This window comes from Bidens hawaiensis, unplaced genomic scaffold, assembly GCF_021521415.1.
Source record: "Bidens hawaiensis isolate Kalapana, Puna unplaced genomic scaffold, B.hawaiensis_p1.1 tig00004857_1, whole genome shotgun sequence".
In the NCBI taxonomy this organism is placed as follows: Eukaryota; Viridiplantae; Streptophyta; class Magnoliopsida; order Asterales; family Asteraceae; genus Bidens; species Bidens hawaiensis.
The window spans coordinates 1,028,627-1,053,176 of NW_027491304.1; the positions used below are offsets into that span (position 1 = coordinate 1,028,627).

The 24,550-nt window shown below is 35.4% G+C and overlaps 1 long non-coding RNA gene across 1 annotated transcript in view; it reads right to left on the minus strand.

The window, feature by feature from the left end:
• The window catches only part of LOC143628253 (uncharacterized), a 137,223-nt gene extending 120,844 nt beyond the window's left edge, over positions 1 to 16,379 (minus strand). Inside the window, exon 1 of the long non-coding RNA XR_013152719.1 lies at positions 16,254 to 16,379. This is a non-coding gene — a long non-coding RNA (uncharacterized LOC143628253). The remainder of the gene's footprint in view (positions 1 to 16,253) is intronic.
• Positions 16,380 to 24,550: the final 8,171 nt, after the last annotated feature.

A 24,550-nucleotide genomic window follows, 5' to 3' on the forward strand; every position in this document is an offset into this window, starting at 1 on the left:
TATGTGCATACGCATGAAACTAAAATATTAGGGGCTTACTTAGTTGTTTAGGGAGTGTTTAAGACGATAATAAGCGATGCCTGGTTCGACAACTTCACATTCCTAATCCTTGTTTTAGATTGAAAACCGGTACCGGGTTTGATGCGTTCGGTCTACGCGTAGAGACCGTAGAGTGTTTCGGACAAGGTTCGGGTCTAATAGCAGACCATAGAGGTGTCTCGGGTTGTGTTTGGAGCTATGACCGGGTGGTACGCCAATGGAGAGTGGTGTTTGGCTATTGAAGATGGTGGTTCCGGGTGATGTATGAAGAGAGAGAATGATAGCGAGATAGAGAGAGAACCGAGAGGAGGAAAAGAGAGGTTGTAGGGTGGTGGTTGTTTACGATGATGAAGGTGGCTGTTGGTGGTGGTGCTACGATGAAGATAGTGCCATGGTGGAGATGGTGTGTCGTTGGAGGTGGAGTGACGGTGGTGATGTTGGGCAGGTGGTGGTGCGCCGGTTGGAGGGGGTGGCGGATGGTGTTGTTGGAAACCGATGGATAAGGGGGTGGTTGTCTTGGTGGCCGGTTGCATCAAGATGGAGAAGGAGAGGTTTTGATGTCTTCTGTTGTTATGTTTGAGCCTTAGTATGGTTGGTTTATAGAGAACATGTGGACATGTTTTTCAACCACTGAAATCATGTGTTTAAGTGTGAGTTGAGTGAAGATCAAGGAAAATATGAGGGAGTTGCGGGTAGCTTAGCTAATAGGAGTGCAAGGACAAGAGATGCAGGTGAAATAGTGATGGATGATGATAATATAGAAAGATCTAGTGATGGCTACATCTTTGGTAGTAATGATGATGTCCCACAGCTTTGATCTTGGGATGAGTTTGATTGTATATCATTTCCAAAAAAAAAATTGAAATGTGTGTGTGTAGACGTATGCTAGAAAAAGAGGAAAGATATAATTTTTTATATTTGGTAAAATATTTATAGGATTATTTATTTTCTTTTCTTTTGGTTGGATATGATGTGTTTGAAGATTTATTTATCTACTATGAGGTACTATTATATTTAGTAGGATATTAACACTACTTAGCTTCATGGTGAGATTATATATATATATATATATATATATATATATATAAAAAATTTGGTAAAATATTTATAGGATTATTTATTTTCTTTTCTTTTGGTTGGATATGATGTGTTTGAAGATTTATTTATCTACTATGAGGTACTATTATATTTAGTAGGATATTAACACTACTTAGCTTCATGGTGAGATTATATATATATATATATATATATATATATATATATATATATATATATATATATATATATATATATATATATATGTCATTAGTTATTTATGAGATGCACTCTAGAAACCTACATTTCTTGTCGCAAAGTAGGTTACAAAGTTAGATAGTAAGCCTTCGAAAGAAATATTCACTTCGTATATGCAGTTGGGTATATTATTACAATGGTTATAAAATTTTGTTCGTAATCATAGATGCTAAACATGTTAGATTCGTAAATTTATTCGAGTATCTAAATCGTTTTATCATCAACGTTCATGTCATTCACGCTATTCATATGTGATATGTAATTCCTATTACTATTAATATACATGTATGGCTTTGCTCAACTCATAGGGTTAAATGAGTAATCCTTTTTTTTTCTTTTTTTCTTGTAAAGGTAAATATTTTAACGCAAGTATACTTGATCTAACTTTAAGTTGTACGGGCGTTGACCTAGTTTGACGGGTGTTACAGTATCAGATTCGTTTCTCAAACTTTATTCCTTATCATTCGTGTGATAATTCGTTACTCAAACTTTATTCGTTAATGTATCATTCATGTGAATAGTGAACTTTATCATTCATCACCATTCGAGAGATATTTAAACCAATTCATTACCGAAACCATAAACACATTCATTACCAAAATCACTGCATCATTCGTTAAACTATTAGGTTCATTCGTGATATCAAACTTTCATCATTTGATAGTTTTGACCCATAACTTTACAAGTTTGACTGTTTGAACCCTATACTTTTTGAAATGGCCAATTTCTACGCTTTAGTATCTAAGAACATGATTATGCAACAAATGCTTCATTTAGATGCCGAGACCGGGTCTCATTTGAATTGTCCAAGGCTGATGAAACTGAGTGATTTTGCAAATGGGAAAGGTGGTTTCGAGCTCATTTGGGAACCGTGCATCCTCCATTGATTATGTATATAGTCCTCCCATGATTGGTGATCCGAGTACAAACTGTGAAGAAAAAACCATTTGATACTTACTCTCAAGAGAAAAAGATAACTTTGGAGATTCAGGTGAAAGCTTATTCGACCTTGAATTTGGTTGAGATTTGGACTTGTAATCCAAGTTTGATTGAAGTATGGATTTGAGTTTGAATCCAGATTGTTTATTAATGTGTTGAAGAATCAAATGACGATTTGTTATGGAAGAATACATATTCGTTACTCGTAACTGATCATTCATATGAATAGTAGTAACCGATTTTGACACGTGTCATTCAGTTATAATTCTAATTATTCTTCTAAAATACCACATTTGTTACATCTACTGTATCAGATTCGTTACTCAAACCTTATTCCTTATCATTCATATGATCATTCGTTACCCAAACTTTATCCGTGAATGTATCATTCGTGTGAACTGTAAACTTTATCATTCTTCATCATTTGAGAGACATTTAATCCAATTCATTACCAAAACCATAAACCCATTCATTACCAAAATCACAGCATCATTCGTTTAACTATTAGGTTCATTCGTTATACCAAACTTTCATCATTCGATAGTTTTGACGCATAACTTTACAAGTTTGACTGTTTGAACCCTATACTTTTTGAAATGGCTAATTTCTATGGTTTAGAATCTAAGAACATGATTATGCAACAAATGCTTCATTTAGATGCCGAGACCGGGTCTCATTTGAATTGTCCAAGGCTGATGAAATTGAGTGATTTTGCAAATGGGAAAGGTGGTTTCGAGCTCATTTAGGAACCGTGCATCCTCCCTTTGATTATGTATATAGTCCTCCCATGATTGGTGATCCGAGTACAAACTGTGAAGAAAAAACCATTTGATACTTACTCTCAAGAGAAAAAGATAACTTTGGAGATACAGGTGAAAGCTTATTCGACCTTGAATTTGGATGAGATTTGGACTTGTAATCCAAGTTTGATCGAAGTCTGGATTTGAGTTTAAATCCAGATAGTTTATTAATGTTTTGAAGAATCGAAAGACAATTTTTATGGATGAATACACATTTGTTACTCGTAACTGATCATTCATATGAATAGTAGTAACTCTGATCATTCGTTTAGAGTACCACATATGTTACATCTACAGTGTCAGATTCGTTACTCAAACCTTATTCCCTTTCATTCGTGTGATCATTCGTTACCCAAAATTTATTCGTGAATGTATCATTCTTGTGAACAGTAAACTTTATCATTCTTCATCATTTGAGAGACATTTAAACCAATTCATTACCAAAACCATAAACCCATTCCATAACAAAATCACTGCATCATTCGTTATACCAAACTTTCATCATTTGATAGTTTTGACCCATAACTTTACATGTTTGACTATTTGAACCCTATACTTTTTGAAATGGCTAATTTCTACACTTTAAAATCAAAGAACATGATTATGCAACAAATGCTTCATTTAGATGCCGAGACCGGGTCTCATTTAAATTGTCCAAGGCTGATGAAATTGAGTGATTTTGCAAATGGGAACCGAGGTTTCGAGCTCATTTGGGAACCGTACATCCTCCCTTGATTATGTAAACTGTCCTCCCATGATTGGTGATCCGAGTACAAACTGTGAAGAAAAAAACCATTTGATATTTACTATGAAGAGAAAAAGATAAATTTGGAGATTCAGGTGAAACCTTATTCGACCTTGAAATCTTATTCGACCTTGAATTTGGTTGAGATTTGAACTTGTAATCAACGTTTGATCGAAGTCTGGATTTGAGTTTGAATCCGGATTGTTTATTAATGTGTTGAAGAAACGAATGACGATTTGTTATGGATGAATACACGTTCGTTACTCGTAACTGGTCATTCATATGAATAGTAGTAACCGATTTTGACACGTGCCATTCATTTATAACTCTGATCATTCGTCTAGCATACCACATTTGTTACATCTACAGTATCAGATTCGTTTCTCAATCCTTATTCCTTATCATTCTTGTGATAATTCGTTACTCAAACTTTATTCGTGAATGTATCATTCGTGTGAACAGTAAACTTTATCATTCTTCACCATTCGAGAGACATTTAAACCAATTCATTACCGAAACCATAAACCCATTCATTACCAAAATCACTGCATCATTCGTTAAACTATTAGGTTCATTCGTTATACCAAACATTCATCATTTGATAGTTTTGACCCATAACTTTAAAAGTTTGACTGTTTGAACCCTATACTTTTTGAAATGGCTAATTTCTATGATTTAGAATCTAAGAACATGATTAAGCAACAAATGCTTCATTTAGAAGCCGAGACTGGGTCTCATTTGAATTATCCATGGATGATGAAATTGAGGGATTTTGCAAATGGGAAAGGAGGTTTCGATCTCATTTGGGAACCGTACATCCTCCCTTGATTATGTATACAGCCTCCCATGATTGGTGATCCGAGTAAAAACTGTGAAGAAAAACCATTTTTGATATTTACTCTCAAGAGGAAAAGATAACTTTGTAGATTCTGGTGAAAGCTTATTCGACCTTGAAAGCTTATTCAACCTTGAATTTGGATGAGATTTGGACTTGTAATCCTAGTTTGATCGAAATCTGGATTTGAGTGCGAATCCATATTGTTTATTAATGTGTTGAAGATTCGAATGACGATTTGTTATGGATTAATAGACATTTGTTACTCATAACTAATCATCCATATGAATAGTAGTCACCGATTTTGACACATGTCATTCATTTATAACACTGATCATTCGTCTATAATACCACATTTATTACATCTACAGTATCAGATTCGTTACTCAAACATTATTCCTTATCATTCGTGTTATCATTCATTACTCAAACTTTATTCGTGAATGTATCATTCGTGTGAACAGTAAACTTTATCGTTCTTCATCATTCGAGAGACATTTAAACCAATTCATTACCGAAACCACAAACCCACTCATTACCAAAATCACTTCATCATTCGTTAAACTAATAGGTTCATTCGTTATACCAAACTTTCATCATTTGATAGTTTTGACCCATAACTTTAGAAGTTTGATTTTTTGAAACCTATACTTTTTGAAATTGCTAATTTCTACGCTTTAGAATCTAAGAACATGATTAACCAACAAATGCTTCATTTAGATGCCGAGACCTGGTCTCATTTGAATTGTCCAAGGCTGATGAAATTGAGTGATTTTGTAAATGGGAAGCGAGGTTTCGAGCTCATTTGGGAACCGTACATCCTCCCTTGATTATGTATACAGTCCTACCATGATTGAAGATCTGAGTACAAACTGTGAAGAAAAAACCATTTGATATTTACTCTCAAGAGAAAAAGATAACTTTGGATATTGAGGTGAATGCTTATTTGACCTTGAATTTGGTTGAGATTTGGACTTGTAATCCAAGTTTGATCGAAGTCTGGATTTGAGTTTGAATCGAGATTGTTTATTAATGTGTTGAAGAATCGAATGACGATTTTTTATGGATGAATACACATTCGTTACACGTAACTGATCATTCATATGAATAGTAGTAATCGATTTTGACACGTGTCATTCATTTATAACTCTGATCATTCGTCTACAATTCCACATTTGTTACATCTACAGTATCTGTCACACCCCGCCAAAACGGAAGCGCAGGAGCGTGACGTCATGTATACCGTAAGCATATGATTATCGCAAATATAAATTTATATAGGATACCAATTGTTCAAAGCGTTTACAAAACATGAGTTATTCAAAATACATAGTAAGATTTCAAAAGACTTTAATTTATAACAATGAAATCCTTCACAAAATGGTATCCTACGATGCAGGTGAGGTCCTTACTTGTATTCCATGACTTCGGTATTAACCTGAAAAACATATTCGAAAACGTCAACATAATGTTGGTGAGTTCACAATTTTATAGTCGTATTGTAAAGCGGTTTTCCATGAAACGTTCATAAGGTTTACGTGTTCATAATACGAAAACGTTCTTGTTGAAAACGTTAGTAAGAATTCTTATCCATAAATAGAAATACATTTTTCATAAAAATATCAGAGATATTCCAAAGACCATATTTAGAAAGCATTTTCCCTTAATAATGACCAGTAACAGTAATAATATAGGGGATGTAACAAGTAATCCTTTCCTAAAAAAGAAACTTCAGTATCAGCAGTGATCTTGTGTATAAGTATGACTCAATCTTCGTAGGTCTAGCTTGGACTACAATTATGTAATTATATGAGCTTATATCCAACACATGACCCATAAATAATATATTCCTAGAGTTTTTATGCGCCTCATTTGATAATGAGTATCGGTGATTTAAGTGACCAACCATGATCGAAGAGTCAACCCATTAGTCGTATTCGTATAACCTCATGCTAAACCGTAGCTAATGATTTGCAGTGTGAATGATCTTGACAATCCTTAGTGAATGATCATACAATCCCCAAGTGAATGATCTTTCGATCCTACGTGAATGATCTTTCGATCCCAAGTGAATTATCTTTCGATCCCAGTGAATGATCTTTCGATCCCAAATGAATTATCTTTCTCTTCCGTGAATGATCAGTAATTTGTAGTGTTGTGTTCACGTAAAACTTAGTTATATCGCATAAAACATGGATATAAAATATTTCAAGTATAATATGGTCTAGTGATTGTATAAAAATAGGCTTGAGTATGTTTCTCCCACAGAGTTATAAAATCATTAAAAAGCATAAAAGGGGGTCGTGAACTCACCTGGTGAGCGCGAATTTGTAACGACGGTGAATATTGTAAAACCTTGTCTCTACGTCGACCTATTAATGTCCTAACATTTATAAGGCCGTTAAGTTCTAGAGACATAATCTCCAAAGTGCGTGTCGGTTTATGCAAACCAATCACCCAATCAGTTAGATTCGTTTATTTGGTGACAACTCAGTTTGTGATATATTCTTGTGGTTTAAACTATTATACATATTCATATACATATATAATATTTATCATACTTCAACTCCAATTTAGAGTTAGTTTCTATTATTACGTTTTTAACGGTTTTGGCATTATGCTAAATAATAGTAGTTATTACTTATCGTTGTATACGTCTATATTATATAGTTATAACCAAGTGTTGCATTTGAGTTTTATAAAAATACATAACAGTGTTTTTAACATAATAACCCATAAAAGATGTTTTCGTTTATTTAAATTTATTAAACCTATTATAACTAGATTACGATTGTTTTGTAGCCAAAATTGTATATACTCCTTTAAACTCATTTATCCAAAATACATCTTTTAATAGCATATTTCTATGTCCCAAAAAGATGTATAGAATTAGCCAATAAACATTTATAAATCACTAATATTTCTATAAGTTTAATCCTTCTTCCATATATTCCTTCATATACATTTCCTTACAAAATCATACAAATCGTTCATGTAAATCTAACTCTTTGGGTGATTTATTTGGCATAAACACTATTTTATATGTGCATACGCATGAAACTAAAATATTAGGGGCTTACTTAGTTGTTTAGGGAGTGTTTAAGACGATAATAAGCGATGCCTGGTTCGACAACTTCACATTCCTAATCCTTGTTTTAGATTGAAAACCGTACCGGGTTTGATGCGTTCGGTCTACGCGTAGAGACCGTAGAGTGTTTCGGACAAGGTTCGGGTCTAAGAGCAGACCATAGAGGTGTCTCGGGTTGTGTTTGGAGCTATGACCGGGTGGTACGCCAATGGAGAGTGGTGTTTGGCGATTGAAGATGGTGGTTCCGGGTGATGTATGAAGAGAGAGAATGATAGCGAGATAGAGAGAGAACCGAGAGGAGGAAAAGAGAGGTTGTAGGGTGGTGGTTGTTTACGATGGTGAAGGTGGCTGTTGGTGGTGGTGCTACGATGAAGATAGTGCCATGGTGGAGATGGTGTGTCGTTGGAGGTGGAGTGACGGTGGTGATGTTGGGCAGGTGGTGGTGCGCCGGTTGGAGGGGGTGGCGGATGGTGTTGTTGGAAACCGATGGATAAGGGGTGGTTGTCTTGGTGGCTGGTTGCAACAAGATGGAGAAGGAGAGGTTTTGATGTCTTCTGTTGTTATGTTTGAGCCTTAGTATGGTTGGTTTATAGAGAACATGTGGACATGTTTTTCAACCACTGAAATCATGTGTTTAAGTGTGAGTTGAGTGAAGATCAAGGAAAATATGAGGGAGTTGTGGGTAGCTTAGCAAATAGGAGTGCAAGGACAAGAGATGCAGGTGAAATAGTGATGGATGATGATAATATAGAAAGATCTAGTGATGGCTACATCTTTGGTAGTAATGATGATGTCCCACAGCTTTGATCTTGGGATGAGTTTGATTGTATATCATTTCCAAAAAAAAAATGAAATGTGTGTGTGTAGACGTATGCTAGAAAAAGAGGAAAGATATAATTTTGTATATTTGGAAAAATATTTATAGGATATTTATTTTCTTTTCTTTTGGTTGGATATGATGTGTTTGAAGATTTATTTATCTACTATGAGGTACTGTTATATTTAGTAGGATATTAACACTACTTAGCTTCATGGTGAGATTATATATATATATATATATATATATATATATATATATATGTCATTAGTTATTTATGAGATGCACTCTAAAAATGAATATAGTTATATATTTTCGCAAGAATACATATAGTAATTTATGAGATGCACTCTAGAAACCTACATTTCTTGTCGCAAAGTAGGTTACAAAGTTAGATAGTAAGCCTTCGAAAGAAATATTCACTTCGTATATGCAGTTGGGTATATTATTACAATGGTTATAAAATTTTGTTCGTAATCATAGATGCTAAACATGTTAGATTCGTAAATTTAATCGAGTATCTAAATCGTTTTATCATCAACGTTCATGTCATTCACGCTATTCATATGTGATATGTAATTCCTATTACTGTTAATATACATGTATGGCTTTGCTCAACTCATAGTGTTAAATGAGTAAACCTTTTTTTTTCTTTTTTTCTTGTAAAGGTAAATATTTTAACGCAAGTATACTTGATCTAACTTTAAGTTGTACGGGCGTTGACCATGTTTGACGAGTGTTACAGTATCAGATTCGTTTATCAAACTTTATTCCTTATCATTCGTGTGATAATTCGTTACTCAAACTTTATTCGTTAATGTATCATTCGTGTGAACAGTAAACTTTATCATTCATCACCATTCGAGAGATATTTAAACCAATTCATTACCGAAACCATAAACCCATTCATTACCAAAATCACTGCATCATTCGTTAAACTATTAGGTTCATTCGTGATATCAAACTTTCATCATTTGATAGTTTTGACCCATAACTTTACAAGTTTGACTGTTTGAACCCTATACTTTTTGAAATGGCCAATTTCTACGCTTTAGAATCTAAGAACATGATTATGCAACAAATGCTTCATTTAGATGCCGAGACTGGGTCTCATTTGAATTGTCCAAGGCTGATGAAATTGAGTGATTTTGCAGATGGGAAAGGTGGTTTCGAGCTCATTTGGGAACCGTGCATCCTCCCTTGATTATGTATATAGTCCTCCCATGATTGGTGATCCGAGTACAAACTGTGAAGAAAAAACCATTTGATACTTACTCTTAAGAGAAAAAGATAACTTTGGAGATTCAGGTGAAAGCTTATTCGACCTTGTAATCCAAGTTTGATTGAAGTCTGGATTTAAGTTTGAATCCAGATTGTTTATTAATGTTTTGAAGAATCGAATGACAATTTGTTATGGATGAATACACATTCGTTACTCGTAACTGATCATTCATATGAATAATAGTAACCGATTTTGACACGTGCCATTCATTTATAACTCTGATCATTCGTATACAATACCACATTGGTTACATCTACAGTATCAGATTCGTTTCTCAAACCTTATTCCTTATCATTTGTGTGATAATTCGTTACTCATGTTGGGTTTTAGCAAGATTATCAAAGACCAAAACAACCATTTATTAAGGAAAATGCAGCGGAAAATATTAGTTTAAATTCTTACACATAAACCGATTTATGTTAAACCCATCCAGGATCCATATACTATTATGCATGCTATCAAAAAGACAACCATAGGGTGTTTAACGTACATACCTTCAAGTCCAGATATCTTGAAGGAGATAATGATTACGAACGGCTAGAATCCAAGGAAAGGAGTCCTCAAGCTTGTAGACCTGACATGCTCCAACAAACACCTTTGGTTGCTAGGGTCCAACACCTGCAAGAACACCCTTGTTCTTCTTCTTCCTTTTGTTCTCGGTTCCGGTGGGAGAAGAAAAGAGAGAGAGAGCAATGTGTGTGTGTGTGTGAGAGAGAAATGTATGTAGTTTCAAGAAGTGAACACCAACCCAAGGGGTTGCATGTTCTTGAAAGAAACAAAGAGGGGAGAGGAGAGGGAGGGGCTGGCCCACCTTGGGTGGTTTCCCTCAAAACCAAAATCCAATTTTTTTAATTCATTTTACATACTTTGTTATTTATCAAATAAATAACATCTTTCAAATATAAATTATCCATATAACTTATTTAACACACAAATGCAAATATTTAGAAAACCCATTTTTCCAAATATACAAGTGTTGATAATCATTACTTAGATCATATCTATTAATATTTATCATGGCGTTTGTCTAACTTGTTTTTGGGTATGACCCGATTTGGATCAATACGTACTAGCCACATCAACCCTAATACGTGTCTTGGGCAGATCGATTCCAACAATCTCCCACTTGCACAAGATGCATAGAAGATTGATGCAAATAGCAAATACCGCCTAACAACGGTTTACTATCCCTAATACGCATGACGAAGTGCCATTCAATAACATCATCCTCTTCAAGTCCCATACTTGAAAATGATTTAGGTGAAACTATCATTTATACATTTGCCTCAAATGTCATGTTAAATCCAGAGACACAGAGTGATCATTCTCTGTTGATTTAACTTATCAGGCCTTAGACATTTAACTCTCAACGAATAAGAGGGACAATCCCATATTGACTACATACGTCTCTCACTATCACCTTGTATTACTCTTGAGCTTAGTACTGACATATTTCAGAGCAGCGAAGAACTAAGTCAAAGAATAATAGTCGGTGAATATCAAGACCCTATATGTATCTCAGGTCGGAGGATACTATGATGTTCGCCTTTACTCAAAATTACTTATGATCACAAATCACAAGGATTCCATGCAGTAAAGTTGAGAGCGGGTCAGTCCAATATTTATCCCATAAATATCTATGAACCTTGGCAGCAAACCCTTTTCTGTATTCATACCTTATGAATCTACCAATCCAAGTTCATAATAGTCTTACTTTCATATTTGTTCCCACAACTATGATCGACTACAGACGTTTAGAATAATTCATATTATTCACGGATTTAAACATACTAAAATGGAACATAACTCAAGAACATGACCATAACCAAAACCATATGATTGAGTTAAATAAAATTGTTCTAATATCCAAATACAAAATTTTGATCAAATCCAATCACTAGAATATCAAAGTCCTAAGGCGCAAGTATGACCATCATGCTTCGGCCTTTCAAGGAGTTTCGTGAGTGGATCCGCAATGTTTTGATCAGTGTGAACCTTGCGAATACATATCTTTCCCTTTTCAACTTCATCCCTTATGTAGTTGAACCTCCACTCAATGTACCTAGTCTTTTAATGTGCACGGGGTTCCTTGATTTGAGCAATCGCACCCTCGTTATCACAAAAGATTTCTAGAGGGTCCTGAATGGTAAGGACCACTCCTATATCGGCAATGAACTTTCTAATCCATGCAGCTTCTTGTGCTGCCAAGGAGGCGGCTATGTATTCAGATTCAGTGGTGGAAAAGGCGACCACGTCTTGTTTTGCGCTCTTCCAGGAGACAACACCACCATTGAGAACGAAAACATATCCCGATTGTGATCGAGAATCATCTCGATCAGTTTGGAAACTCGCATCAGTGTAACCCTTTACAACGAGTTCGTCCTCACTAGAGCCATATATGAGAAACATATCCTTAGTCCTCCTAAGATATTTCAATATGCTCTTAACAACCATCCAATGGCTAGTTCCCGAATTTCGTTGTTATCTACTTGTCATGCTCAAGGCGCATGACACATCCGGTCTAGTGCAAATCATGGCATACATGATGGATTCTATAGCAGATGCATATGGGATTCCATTCATTTTGTCTTGCTCATCCTTTGAGCTTGGATATTGAGAAGTACCAAACCTTTGAATGGTACCAAACACTATTCCTCTTAGAATAGGTACCAAACCTTTCTTAGAGTTTTCCATCTTGAACCTTTTCAAGATTTTGTCAATGTATGCACTTTGATTCAAACCTATCAACCACCTTGATCTATCCCTAAAGATCCTTATTCATAGAATATAGGCGGCTTCACCAAGATCCTTTATGGAAAAGCAACTTCCAAGCCAGGATTTTACACCTTCCAAGGTGGGAATGTCATTTCCAAATAACAATATGTCATCGACATATAATACCAGAAAGGTAATGATGCTCCCACTAGCTTTCTTGTACACACAAGGTTCATCAGCGTTTTTGATTAATCTAAATCTCTTGAATTCATCATCAAAACGGTGATTCCAACTCCTAGATGTTTGTTTCAATCCATAGATTGATTTCTTTAACTTGCATACTTTATTGGGATGTTGTGGATCGACAAAACCTTCAGGCTGAATCATATAGACATCTTCCTCAATATGGCCATTTAGAAATTCAGTTTTAACATCCATTTGCCATATCTCATAGTCATAATATGCGGCTATGGCAAAAAATATCCATATAGACTTTAGCATCGCCACAGGCGAGAAAGTTTCATCATAATCAACCCCACCCTTTGCTACAAGTCTAGCCTTATAGGTATCCAAGTTTCCATGCATATCAGTCTTCTTCTTGAAAACCCACTTACTTCCAACCAGTTTGGAATTTAGAGGTGGAGCAACTAAGTCCCATACTTGATTGTCATGCATGGATTGCATCTCAACGTTCATGGCTTCCAGCCATTTATCACAATCAGATTGTGACATTGCATCTCGGTATGTGGTTGGTTCGTCGGAATCCACCACATAGCATTAATCCATGAAAAATCCATATCTTTCAGGTGGAGTGCTAATTCTACCAGATTTGCGAACGTTTTGTGTGTTTTGATCAACCATTTGATCATCATCAACAACCTCTTGTTGATTGCTAGTGTCAACCAAACGTGTATCGGTTTGTGGTTCTCAATCCTCCTCGAGTTCCACAGTTCTGCCAGTTCCTTCCATAAGGAACCTTCTTTCCAAGAACTTTGCCTTTCGAGCTATAAACACTTTATGCTCGTTTGGATTGTAGAAATAGTATCCCATTGAATCTATGGGATATCCTACAAATATACACTTGGTGGATCGGCTTTCGAGTTTGTCTGGGGTGTAGATCTTAACATAAGCCTTACAACCCCATACCTTTAAATATGATAATGATGGAGCCTTTCCATGCCATATTTCAAAAGGTGTCCTATCCACTTTCTGGGTTGGTGCCATATTCAAAATACGGCTGCGGAGATTACAGCGAAACCCCAAAATGATAGAGGTAACGAGCTTCTAGCGATCATGGATCGAACCATATCAAATAAAGTTCGATTCCTCCTTTCAGACACACCATTATGTTGTGGTGTTCCTGGTGGAGTAAGTTGTGAGACAATCTTACAACTCCTAAGATGTTCTAGGAATGCATCATTGAGGTATTCTCCTCCTCTATCGGAATGTAGTACTTTGATTGTCTTGTTGAGTTGATTTTGTACTTCATTTTGGAAGACTTTGAACATTTCAAAGACCTCATTTTTGTGTCTTAACAAGAACACATACCCATAGCGACTATAATCATCGGTAAAGGTAATGAAGTATCTTTCACCATTTCTTGTCATTGTCCTAAAAGGTCCACATACATCCGAATGTATGATACCTAATAAGTCTTTTGCCCTTTCATTTGAACCATTAAAGGGCTCTTTGGTCATCTTACCCAATAAAAAAGATTCACATTCATTAAATGAATCAACATTTGACTTCAAAATACCATTCTTTTGAAGTGTATGAATGCGATTATTGTTTATGTGACCAAGTCGACAATGCCAAAGAAAAGTATTACTCAAATCCACTTTGAGTCTTTTGGTGTTAGCTTGGTACAACGAGTTATCAACGTATGAGTCATCATTAATTAATTCATAAATGCCATTAAAGGGCATCGCTTTAAAGTAAAAGACATTATCCATGAAAACATAAACACCATTGTCAACAAACTTAAAATCATAACCAGATTGTCTTAACACAGAAACGGAGATAATATTCCTAGTCAAACTAGGGGAATATAAAATGCTTTTTAAAATAATTTCCAAACCATTTGGAAGCTTTAAAACACAATCTCCTCGGGCTTGGACGTCAACCTTTGCTCCATTGCCCATGAAGAGACTTACATCTCCTTTCTTCACACCATTTCTTCTTGTGAACCCCTGCAATGAATTGCAGATATGAGTTCCACATCCGGTATCCAATACCCATGTGTTAGAAGAAATAATATTAAGATCAATGTGGATCATGAAAGTCGTACCTGAGGTTTGCCCCTCATCCCTCTTAGCTTTCAACTCTTTGAGATAGGTTGAACAGTTCCTCATCCAGTAGCCTATCTCCCCACAACCAAAGCACGGATCCTCAGCGCTAACCTTTGGCTTCTTTGGTTTTGGCTCCGCCTTTGCCTTTCCCTTGAACCCTTTCTTGACTTGTCCCTTACCCATAGCAACCTTTTCTTTGGGTTCAGGGTGATGCCTCTTCTTGGAGCCACCCTCATTGATCGCAAGAACGGGTAAAACCTTTTTACCCATGCCGGCCTCGGCTGTCTTAAGCAATGCGTGAAGCTCACCATTGCTTTTGTCCCATCCGTTCATATTGTAGTTCATAACGAATGTCTCAAATCTCTTAGTTAGGCCATTTAGGATCAAATCCGTGGCCAACTCCTTTGAGACGGGACAGTTAAGCCGTTCAAGCCGATCAATGTGGCTTTTCATCTTAAGCACATAAGATGACACAAACTGGGTTTCTTCCATATGACATGCATGAAGCGCTCGAACCGTTTCGAAACGCTCAACCCTAGCTTGAGTAAGGAACATTTCCTTAAGCTGGGTAATCATGTCATACGCCCCATGATTCTCGAAATCCTTTTTGATCTCGGGAATCATTGTTCCAAACATGAGGCAAGAAACTTGCACCGAATCCTCGGTGTATTTGAGCCAATCCGAATAGGCATCCAAGTTGTTGACATCGGGTTCATCGGGAATAGGGTCGTCTAAAATATAAGACTTCTTTTCTTGCTTGAGAACATTTCTCAAGTTTCGATACCAGTTCATGAAGTTGCATTCGGTGCGTTGTTTGCGGCTATCTATGAAAGAGTTTAACAGGGTTCAATTCAGTATTTTCGATATTAATAAAATTTTAATCTTTAATACCCTTTAATGTCTCCAAGAAAATCATTGATTAAAATCTAGAATCCAAAGTTTCATTCAAATAGTAGTTAGGTGACCTTTATCCTACTATTCGAATTAACAAGGTAGTCAACATTTGATGATTGCAACCCTTTGCAACTTCTAGTTTTATGGGATCGGTTAAACATCATATGTTTAGTTGGTATGTTTAATCCCATCAACACCTTTGAATGCCATGTTAAGGTGACCCTATATTCATGGTTTCCATATCAAGTCGTCCTACTTACACACACGTGTGAGTTTACACATGCAAGTGGTTAGGTGACCCTAAAGCCAAAAGTATTGTAAAACCACCTTAAGATCACAAGTTTTCTTAAATGTGGTTAGCTGACCCTATCCCACTATCAAGTCTACAAGTGACTTAAGTGTGGTGTAAAAGGATGGTGTTCAACTTGTTTATATAAAAGGGATTTTAGTTTTCAAAATTCTAGATTGGAAAACTATTTATTGTACATTCTATTTGCGTGCATTCAAATGTATGGTACCTTTTGAAAACCAATTTCAAATTCCTTTTATTAAAACCCATTTTATTATGAAATCATTAATAGTTAATAAAACCAATTTTATCACTTAATAATATCAAAATCACTTTTATGCTAGTTGTCGATTTTAATTGTAACATCCATACATGATAAAACAATAAAACTAAACAGCCAGACAAGCATAAAATACAAATACATGTTCATAACCATAGCCACCTAGATAGACAACACTTGTTGACCGAAACAAGTGGGTCAAAAGGTCTCTCCTAAGAATGAGCATGACACAAGGTAGAAGATGGTGAACTCCAACTTGACTCTGCATCCTTATGCTTCAAGCATTCTTTTCTTATCGTGATCCTACTCTTCACTTGGGCTCCCAAAAGGGTGTTGTAGTTGCATCTTCTTTAACAAAATATATCCTAATACATTTTGTCTAATAAAAGAAATATGACTATTCTACTTATTATTACAAACCATTTGAAAGAATAAATAGATTACAACCCGAATAGGGAATATTACATCCAAATGTATAAATCACTAACGATAATTCTTCAATATACACAGGGTCATGGCTAGGTTATGTACATTCACACAAACAGGTCAACCTTTGACTAGGCAGATCAACCCTTGACCAGAAATGGTTCCCCTTACCCTTAGTTCTCGACCTAAAACAGAGAACACATAGTTCTCGACCAGAAGACCAAAGATTCAGAGTTTTCGGCCTTGAAGCTTTGGTTCACCGAGAACCTATTGTTCTCGGTCGAAACCGAGAAGTTGTTTTCGGTCAACACCGAGAACCATGATTCATCATCATGAGTTCTCGGCCAACCGAGAACATGTTTTCGGTCAACCGAAATCTCATGGTTCCCAACCATGAGTTCTCGGCCAACCAAGAACAGGGTTTCAGGTGTCTCCGGCCAGACCGAGAACTATGGTTTTCTACCATTGAGTTCTCGGCCAAAGCTGAAGAACACAGTTTCAGCCCAAACAAAATTTGGCAACCAAAATGACTAACTTTCCAGATTTTTACCACATGCATGTATGGCAAAACTTGGAAAAATAAGGGGCAACCAAAATGCCTAAAGTCCTCGGCCAAAATGATAACAAATACCATTAAACTCGAGCACTTTAGAACTCATTTTGAAGCATGTAATCGTATAAGCGACTCTTGATGCCATTGTTGGGTTTTAGCAAGATTATCAAAGACCAAAACAACCATTTATTAAGGAAAATGCAGCGGAAGATATTAGTTTAAAATCTTGTTAACCATTACACATAAACCGATTTATGTTAAACCCATCCAGGATCCATATACGATTATGCATGCTATCGAAAACACAACCATAGGGTGTTTAACATACATACCTTCAAGTCCAGAAATCTTGAAGGAGATGATGATTACGAACGGCTAGAATCCAAGGAAAAGAGTCCTCAAGCTTGTATACCCGACAAGCTCCAACAAATACCTTTGGTTGCTAGGGTCCAACACTTGCAAGAACACCCTTGTTCTTCTTCTTCCTCTTGTTCTCGGTTCTGGTGGGAGAAGAAAAGAGAGAGAGCAATGTGTGTGTGTGTGTGAGAAATGTATGTAGTTTCAAGAAGTGAACACCAACCCAAGGGGTTGCATGTTCTTGAAAGAAACAAAGAGGAGAGAGGAGAGGGAGGGGCCGGCCCACCTTGGGTGGTTTCCCCCAAAACCAAAATCCAATTTTTTTAATTCATTTTACATACTTTGTTATTTATCAAATAAATAACATCTTTCAAACATAAATTATCCATACAACTTATTTAACACATAAATGCAAATATTTAGAAAACCCATTTTTCCAAATATACAAGTGTTGATAATCATTACTTAGACCATATCTAATAATAATTATCATGGCGTTTGTCTAGCTTGTTATTGGGTATGACCCGACTTGGATCAATACTTACTAGCCACATCAACTCAAATATGTGTCTTGGGCAGATCGATTCCAACAACTCAAACTTTATTCGTGAATGTATTATTCGTGTGAACAGCAAACTTTATCATTCTTCATCATTCAAAAGACATTTAAACCAATTCATTACCGAAAACATAAACCCATTCATTACCAAAATCACTGCATCATTCGTTAAACTATTAGGTTCATTCGTTATACCAAACTTTCATCATTTGATAGTTTTGACCCATAACTTTACAAGTTTGACTGTTTGAACCCTATAGTTTTTGAAATGGCTAATTTCTACGGTTTAGAATCTAAGAACATGATTATGCAACAAATGCTTCATTTAGATGCCGAGACCGGGTCTCATTTGAATTGTCCAGGGCTGATGAAATTGAGGGATTTTGCAAATGGGAAAGGAGGTTTCGAGCTTGTGACATTCGTGACAAAACGAGGTATACTATATTCACTACGTAGTGAGTAAACGATAAATCGGTTAATTCGTAGTGCTTAAACGAGTAACCGACCGATACTAATTATGACCCATATATATACCGAGGGGTCATACATGAGTTATACATATATTATAGTGACTAACATATTGATATTTAGGCCCCAGTACGTTTAACACCATTTAAACGAAAAAGGTTTCGTTTATCGATACGCTATGGGTTTAAACGCAACCGTTAACCTCAAAACGAGCATTGTAGCATCCGTCAAGCCGAAAAAGATTTATAAAACACTTATAAGACCTGTTTTAAGCAATCTGTGAAAATGTTTTGGGTTTTTACAACTATTTAAAAATGTTTTTATTATTTTGCAAAATTAAGCCAAAAAACGTTCGTTTTCGCGTTGTTTATTAAACCCGAACTATTTTTCTCGCGAAAAACCAAACCCGAACTTAAATTGGACTTGAGTTGGATCAAGAGTACACATTAAATGACAAAATGTATATTAAAACAAGGGTGTGGAATCACCCCAAAAGTTCTGATCGGAACATGGGGGTGTCCCACCCCTTTGTTATCTTGTTCTCAATGTTTCTATGCTTGAGATATTTTCCCTTTTTCACACATACAACCTCTGCTCACCCAGCTCTCATAGATTTCCAGCCAAAAATAAAAAGGTAACCATTGATTTTCATTAATTTTTCATCATTAGATTATGTTTAAACATGTATTTTTATATAAAAACAAGTACTAACCATGAACAACTATCAAAAACAGAAGCAAAACAGTTTTGAATATTAAACATGGATATGAAACTGAAATTTAGACTTTTTTTGGATGATTAACGAGGATTAGGAGTTTTTAAATCGTGTTTTACGAATTGAAAACGCGATTTGAAACCCAAACGGAACCTGTTGATACAAGGCTTGACTCTTGATGTTACATGCTTGTTTTTGATTTGTATGGCTTGTAGGTGATCTGCTTAGTTAGTCACAACATCAAAACCATGAGAAAAAGACTAGAAACGCCCGAAAACCGACAAGGTAATACCGTATTACTCGTATAGGGGCTGTTTAGTATTAGGTTATGACGTGCTTTTTTTTAGATTGTGAAACTTTTTAGGGACATTAGGTACCATGTAAATGAGTCCCTGTTCAAATTTGGTAATTTTTTGATAAACGGAGAATATTTGGCGAATTTATTACCGTTTATTGGCGTTTATTTGGGAAAAATAGCTAAAACTCTTGAAAAATTATGAAATTTGGTTTGGAAACCATAAATTTTATGGTAAGATCACTGGAAAATTTTGGAATGATTTGGAGATGCATAAGTATTTTTTATTAAATTGTGTTTTAATCGAATTTTAATAGCTGAAAACGCGCAAAAAGGCATTTTGGCCAAAGAGTTAGATTCTGGAGATTTTTCAGAGGCTACGTGATGATATTGAGACCACTTGAAAAAATTATCAGATTTTTCGGATGTCATTTGATATAAACGGGCTATTTATTACTTAATTATAACACATTAAATGAATTTTTATAAATAGATAATTAATCATAAAATTTATGAAAATATTTTTATAAAATTCTCCATATTTTAATTTATTTTTACAAAAGTTTCCATAATTTATATATAATTACATAATTAGCTATGATTAATCAAAGATTTAAACTATAATTGTTTTAACGAAACCGACAGTTTTGTGTTTAACGGACTGACTGGTATGTCGAAATGTCAGAAGTGGTCAAATATCATATTTTTATATGAATTTGCTAAAAACGAACTTTCTACGAGAATTCCGGACAATTCGGGTGGATTGTATGCGCTTTGTATAATCAAACCCGTGTAAAAACCGAAACAAACCCTGCGATCAATCCAGATACCGAAACTTCAAATTGTTTCATAAATCAAATCATTTATTCAATCAATATATTTACTTAAGTTTGTGTGAACTTACCCGATCCCGAAAAGCATAAACGATCAACTTGGCCAGCCTCGGAAAACGATGAAACTGAGCCAAATCTGGTTTTGAATATTTCACAGTATACAACGTCACAATCTAAGACTATGGTTATGTTCTGGGCCTAACAGCTATACCCAGACTAGTTATACAACCAGATTTAGCTTAAACAGTGTACTAGTATTAACAGTACGATACCGGTTATAGGATTCAAGATATAATTGAGGCACCTTACTTACTGACACATATTACCAGCTTGAACTACGATAAGGTGAGTTTCACGACCCCACTTTCTAAACTGTTTTACGAACTTTTGGGGTGGAAAGCATGTTTGCATATACTTATATACTTGAAAACGTGTGATGATGTGAATTATCTATGTGGTGTTAAGCATAGTACATACTTGGGGCAAAGTGGCTGTTAAATGCCAACGGGAGTACATGGGCAAGGGTGGCCATGCGTGCGAGCTGTCTTGGTTTCACTTGTGGCTTAGTATAATACATCATACACATACTTATATACATACGTACTATGAACTTTAAGAACTCGTATACTGACTTTGTTCGTACTCGTGAAACTTGAAACTCACCTACTAGACGTAGTTGACCCGTTTTAACATGCTTTTCAGGTAAACCGAAGTTGGAATGAATTGCTTACGTGCTTGGTGTTAGAAATGAAGTTGAATAGCTGTGAATAAACGCAAATACATAGTATTGAATAAGAAGCTCGTGAACCGGTTATGTGATTTTCATCTAGTTTGTAAACATAGTAACAACCCATGTAATATGATGTAAATTAGTTTGTTGAATTTCTCTATAAACAATGTGGTTGATACCAGAATTATCTGTTACATTCTCGTATTACGCTTCCGCAATTACCTAGTCGGGGTGTGATAGAGCTCATTTGGGAACCGTACATCCTCCCTTGATTATGTATACAGTCCTCCCATGATTGGTGATCCGAGTACAAACTGTGAAGAAAAAAACCATTTGATATTTACTCTCAAGAGAAAAAGATAACTTTGGAGATTCAGGTGAAAGCTTATTCGACCTTGAATTTGGTTGAGAATTGGACTTGTAATCCAAGTTTGTTCGAAGTCTGGATTTGAGTTTGAATCCAGATTGTTTATTAATGTGTTGAAGAATCGAAAGACGATTTTTATGGATGAATACAACTTAGTTACTCGTAACTGATCATTCATATGAATAGTAGTAACCGATTTTGACACGTGTCATTCATTTATAACTCTGATCATTCGTCTACAGTACCACATTTGTTACATCTACAGTATCAGATTCGTTACTCAAACCTTATTCCTTATCATTCGTGTGATCATTCGTTACCCAAACTTTATTCGTGAATGTATCATTCGTGTAAACAGTAAACTTTATCATTCTTCATCACTCGAAAGACATTTAAACCAATTCATTGCCAAAACCATAAACCCACTCATTACGAAAACCACTGCATCATTCGTTAAACTATTAGGTTCATTCGTTATACCATACTTTCATCATTTGATTGTTTTGACCGATAACTTTACAAGTTTAACTGTTTGAACCCTATACTTTTTGAAATGGCTAATTTCTACGCTTTAGAATCTAAGAACATGATTATGCCACAAATGCTTCATTTAGATGCCGTGACCGGGTCTCATTTGAATTGTCCATGGCTGATGAAAATGAGTGATTTTGCAAATGGGAACCGAGGTTTCGAGCTAATTTGGGAACCGTACATCCTCCCTTGACTATTTATACAGTCCTCCCATGATTGGTGATCCGAGTACAAATTGTGAAGAAAAAAACCATTTGATATTTACTCTCAAGAGAAAAAGATAACTTTGGAGATTCAGGTGAAAGCTTATTCAACCTTGAATTTGGTTGAGATTTGGACTTGTAATCCAAGTTTGATCGAAGTCTGGATTTGAGTTTGAATCCAAATTGTTTATTAATGTGTTGAAGAATCGAATGACGATTTGTTATGGATGAATACACATTCGTTACTCGTAACTGATCATTCATATGAATAGTAGTAACCGATTTTGACACGTGCCATTCATTTATAACTCTGATCATCCGTCTACAATACCACATTTGTTACATCTACAGTATCAGATTCGTTTCTCAAACCTTATTCCTTATCATTCGTGTGATAATTCGTTACTCAAACTTTATTCGTTAATGTATCATTCGTGTGAACAGTAAACTTTATCATTCTTCACCATTCAAGAGACATTTAAACCAATTCATTACCGAAACCATAAACACATTCATTACCAAAATCACTGCATCATTCGTTAAACTATTAGGTTCATTCGTAATACCAAACTTTCATCATTTGATAGTTTTGACCCATAACTTTACAAGTTTAACTGTTTGAACCCAATACTTTTTGAAATGGCCAATTTCTAAGCGTTAGAATCTAAGAACATGATTATGCAACGAATGATTCATTTAGATGCCGAGACTGGGTCTCATTTGAATTTTCCAAGGCTTATGAAATTGAGTGATTTTGCAAATGGGAACCGAGGTTTCGAGTTCATTTGGGAATCGTACATCCTCCCTTGAAGTATACAGTCCTCCCATGATTGGTGATCTGAGTTACAAACTATGAAAAAAAAACCATTTGATATTTATTCTCAAGATAAAAAGATAACTTTGGAGATTCAGGTGAAAGCTTATTCGACCTTGAATTTGGTTGAGATTTGGACTTGTAATCCAAGTTTGATCGAAGTCTGGATTTGAGTTTGAATCCAGATTGTTTATTAATGTGTTGAAGAATCGAATGACGATTTGTTATGGATGAATACACATTCGTTTTTGGTAACTGATCATTCATATGAATAGTTGTAACCGATTTTGACACGTGCCATTCATTTATAACTCTGATCATTCGTCTACAATACCACATTTGTTACATCTACAGTATCAGATTCGTTTCTCAAACCTTATTCCTTGTCATTCGTGTGATAATTCGTTACTCAAACTTTATTCGTTAATGTATCATTCGTGTGAACAGTAAACTTTATCATTCTTCACTATTCGAGAGACATTTAAACAAATTAATTACCGAAACCAAAAACCCATTCATTACCAAAATCACTGCATCATTCGTTAAACTATTAGGTTCACTCGTTATACCAAACTTTCATCATTTGATAGTTTTGACCCATAACTTTACAAGTTTGACTGTTTGATCCCTATACTTTTTGAAATGGCTAATTTCTACGCTTTAGAATCTAAGAACATGATTATGCCACAAATTCTTCATTTAGATGCCGTGACCGGGTCTCATTTGAATTGTCTATGGCTGATGAAAATGAGTGATTTTGCAAATGGGAACCAAGGTTTCGAGCTAATTTGGGAACCGTACATCCTCCCTTGATTATGTATACAGTCCTCCCATGATTGGTGATCCGAGTACAAACTGTGAAGAAAAAAACCATTTGATATTTACTCTCAAGAGAAAAAGATAACTTTGGAGATTCAGGTGAAAGCTTATTCAACCTTGAATTTGGTTGAGATTTGGACTTGTAATCCAAGTTTGATCGAAGTCTGGATTTGAGTTTGAATCCAGATTATTTATTAATGTGTTGAAGAATCGAATGACGATTTGTTATGGATGAATACACATTCGTTACTCGTAACTGATCATTCATATGAATGTAGTAACCGATTTTGACACGTGCCATTCATTTAAAAAAAACTCTAATCATCCGTCTACAATACCACATTTGTTACATCTACAGTATCAGGTTCGTTTCTCAAACCTCATTCCTTGTCATTCGTGTGATAATTCGTTACTCAAACTTTATTCGTTAATGTATCATTCGTGTGAACAGTAAACTTTATCATTCTTCACCATTCAAGAGACATTTAAACCAATTCATTGCCGAAACCATAAACACATTCATTACCAAAATCACTGCATCATTCGTTAAACTATTAGGTTCATTCGTTATACCAA